Consider the following 4,293-nt stretch of genomic DNA (forward strand, 5'->3'; position numbering starts at 1 on the left):
CCTGTCAAGCGCGTGACAAAGGGTACAAAGACAGCGTGCCCGCAATATTCCAACACTCCCCCTCAACTCTGTACTGGGAGGATACCGAGTTGCGTCCGAAGAAATTGAAAACGATCGCGTGCGAGGGCCTTGGTGAACAAGTCGGCCGAATTGACGTCAGTGGGGCAGTATTCGAGTCGTATGGTCTCGGCGGCGATGCATTCGCGAATGAAGTGATGGCGGATATCGATGTGCTTGGTGCGTGCGTGCAGAACATTGTCTTTGGACAATTCGATGGCGGACTTGTTGTCGGCGTTGAGTTTCGTGGCCTCGGTCGGCGCGAAGGTGAGTTCGGCGAGGAGCGCGCGCATCCAGATGGTGTGCCGCGCGGCGTACGAGACGGCCATGTATTCGGCCTCGGTCGAAGAGAGCGCGACCGTGGTCTGCTTCTTCGAGCTCCAAGCGACGACAGCGTTCCCGACGAGGAACGTGTATCCCGAGATTGAGCGTCGATCGTCCGGGTTGGATCCCCAATCGGCGTCCGTGTAACCTTCGAGTCGAAGATTGAGGTAGTATGCTTGAAGTCGCGTCGTACCTTCGCCCGAGTAGGTGATACCGTACGTGTGTGTCCCCTTGAGGTAGCGCAGGACGCGCTTTGCAGCGGTCCAATGTTCCGGACCATAACGCGAGTTGTACTGCGAAAGAGCCTGAACGGCGTAGGCGATGTCCGGTCGTGTTCCGAGTGCGGCGTACATCAGGGATCCAATGACGGCTTGATACGGGCACTTTCGCATCTCAGTAAGGTCCGCGTCTTCTGCACACTTGACGAGCTTGACATTCGGATCGAGCGGTGTGCTGACGGGGTTTGAGTCCGTCATGCCGAAACGCTCGAGGACACGCAGGATGTACTGTGATTGGCAGATGGTCAGCGTTTGTGCAGTGCGGTCTCGAGAGAATTCAAAGCCTAGAAACAGGGTTGGGGAACCCATGTTTGTGATCTTGACGTGTCGTGCTAGTTCCGTAGCGAAGTTGTTCATCAGCGATTGAGTGTCGGCGAGAGCGATCATGTCGTCGACATGGACACCAACAATGGTGAGTCCATTTCTTGACTTCTTGATGTAGACGCATGGGTCAGAGTCGAGGCGTTTGAAAGCGAGGTCTTGCGTCATGATGCGGTTGAAGTGGTCGTTCCACTTTCGCCCGCCTTGCTTGAGACCGTAGAGTGCCTTGTGTAGTCGTAGTACCCTGCCGCTCTTGTCATCGTATCCAGGGGGTTGGCGCATATATATTTCTTCGTCGAGCTTGGCGTTGAGATATGCGCCGACAACATCGAATTGCGACATCTCCATGTCTCGCATGGTACCTATAGCGGCTAGTACACGAACAGAATCAGTGCGAATGACTGGCGAGAATGTGTCAAACACATCTATTCCGAAAACTTGTGAAAATCCCTGCGCTACGAGACGCGCCTTGTATTTCACGTTGCCCTCGAGGTCTTCCTTGCGCTTGTAAACCCAGGTGCATCCGATGGGTTTGCGTCCATAAGGAAGGTCTGCGTGTGACCAGGTGCCGAGTTTGAGGAGTTGGGCGATCTCGGAGTCCATTGCGCCACGCCAGAGTTTGGCGTCTGGTGACGCTTCCGCTTCCTTGTAATTGCGGGGCTCGCGCGCGGTGGGTGTACCTGTAAGTGTGAGCAGGCAGAGGAAATGCGACTCGTAATCGCCGACGATGCGTTCGACGGCATCATCGTCATCGTCCGAAACCGCTTGTTGAGGCGCGTTCGGCGTGGTCTTGATGACTATGCCCTTGCCGTCTTCGACAGCCTTGTAATCGATCCGTGGCTTCCCGCGGAGGGTGCGTTCGGATGGTGGAATGACAGTTTTCGGTCGCGGTGCCTTCCGAGTCGTAACCGGAGGTGGTGCGTCTGGTACGTTCGCGGGAGAGACGGTCGTGTCTCCCCCTTGCGCCAGGTCGCCTGTGATCCCATTCTCCCCCTCGAGCGGCGCAGGGAGGGAGAGCTCGACGTACTCGTCGTCATCATCGCCCGCGGGTGGTTGACTCTTGGGGACTGCAAAGATGATGTTGCGAGATTTGCCGATTCGGCGACTCTTGGGGTCGTAGTACCGCCAGCCTTTCGTGCCGGGTGCTGGGCCCATGTAAAACATAGGCTGGGACTTGGGGTCCAGCTTGGTTCGTTTCTGTCTGTCAGTTAGTACCCAGCAACGGATGCCCCACTCCTGTAAGTCCGAGATGTCGGGCTTGCGGCCGGTCCAGACTTCTTCGGGAGTCTTGTCCTTGAGTGCGCGAGTCGGGGATCGGTTCTTGAGGTACGCGACGTGGGCCACGGCTTCGGGCCAGAGAAACTTGGGGAGGCCTGCCGCGATGAGAAGTGCCAGCGCGCGATCCATCACGGTGCGATTGACGCGCTCCGCGACGCCGTTTTGCGCGGAGGACTTGGGTGCGGTGGTATCTATCGAGATACCTTCAGCCTTCAGATACGCAGTAAATTCCTTACTGATGTATTCTCCTCCGTTATCGAAACGGACGGCCTTGAGGGTGACTCCGTGTAAGTTCTTGACGTGTGCTTGATATTCCTTGAAATGCTCGAGTTCGTCCGTCTTTGTCTTGGAAAATTCTACTACTGTACGCCGTGCACACATGTCAGTAAACGTTGAGAAAAATTTCTCACCACGGATTCCTGTCGTAGGGGCCTTTCCCCACAGGTCCATGACTGTTAGGTCACCGATCGCAGCCACAACCGTGTCCGACTTCTTCGGGTACGGCGCGACGGTCTGCTTTGCGCGGACGCAGGCCTCGCACTGCTCCGCGGGAGGGACGCGTTCGTCCACCTCCATGCCTTCCACAAGGCGCTTGGTCTTCATGGCGATGACAGCCTTCATACCGATATGACCGAGGGCGCGGTGCCACTCGTCATACGTCCGCTTCCGGCGGGGTCGTGTAACCGCCGCCGCACACGCGAGATCCGGTGTCTTGTCGTGTACGGTGGTGGCGCGCATCACGTACAGGTTGTCCACCCGTGTGCCTTCCGCGTAAGCTCGTCCCTTTGAGTTCTTGAAGACTATCTTGCCGTCTTGTAAGGTGACTGAGTGTCCGCCTGCCTCAACGCGCCCCAAGGCGATGAGGTTGTGAGGGATTCCGGGGGCGTGCACTACGTTCCGCAGCTCGACAACTGTCTTGCGCCCGTCGTACTCGTATTCGATCTTGACATCTCCGCGCCCGAGGATGGGCGTGATGCCTGCGCCTTTCAAACTGTCGCCGGGCGTCGGCGTATACCTGAAAAAATCGGCGCGCGCGCGTGCTACGTGCACCGTAGTAGCGGAATCGCTTACCCAAGCATCCCGAGCTACCCGCGCCGCCAGTGCAAGCTCCTCGGAGTCCTCGTCCAAATCGCTGTCGACCTGTTCGATCAGCGCGTATGCGTACTCATCGGAGTCGCTGTCGCTGCCATCTCCTTCGGCAGCCAGCGCCTTCGGCCCGTCCTTCTTGGGCTTGCGCTTGTCGCTCTTCCCGTCGTCCTTGTCGCCCTTGCCCTTCTTCTTCCCCTTCGCGTCCTTCGCGTCGTGGTTAGGGCAGTCGCGCGCCAGACCGGGCTTACCGCACGTATAGCACAAAGGGGGTCCTCTGCCCTTCTTTGCGCGCGCCGCCATCGCGACCTCCGAGTCGTTGATGCGGCTTGCATGTTGCCTGATCCGCGCGATGATCTCATCGGCATCCTTGAGATCTGTTGCGTGATTGATCGAGCTGACCATCGGGTCCCAGCTGTCCGGTAGCGCCGTGAGAAGCGTGATTGCGAACTCTTCTTCCATCAGGGCGTGTCCCATGGTCGCCAGCGTCTCGCGCAGGCGCACCATTTCTTGTAGAAATTCTTCGACGTTTTCCGAGTCCGAATAGCGAGCTTGCAAAAGCTTACGGCGAATCTGCACGACGTGCAAGATTCCCTTGGGCTCGTAGTTCTTGACGAGGCGGTTCCACGCGTCCGCGCTAGAAACACATCTTGTCAGCGTGTGAACAAGAGATTTGCTTACTCGCATCCGGATCGCGATCAACGCGGTCCTGTCCTTCTTCATCCAGTCTTCTAGAGCCTTCTTTTCTTCTGTGGTCGGTGCCTTGGCGTCCTTTGCCGTCGGCTTGCCTTCTTCGATGACGTAGTCCCATAACCCTAACCCGTACAGCAGATCCTCCATCTGGACTCTCCAAGAGGGCCAATCCTCTACCCCGGTGAGAGGATCGATCCGGATCCTGCCGATGGCGTCAGCGGTTGACGTCGCCATGTGTCGTGACCAATAAGATAAG

This window comes from Dichomitus squalens, assembly GCF_000275845.1.
Source record: "Dichomitus squalens LYAD-421 SS1 unplaced genomic scaffold DICSQscaffold_25, whole genome shotgun sequence".
NCBI classification, from domain to species: domain Eukaryota; kingdom Fungi; phylum Basidiomycota; class Agaricomycetes; order Polyporales; family Polyporaceae; genus Dichomitus; species Dichomitus squalens.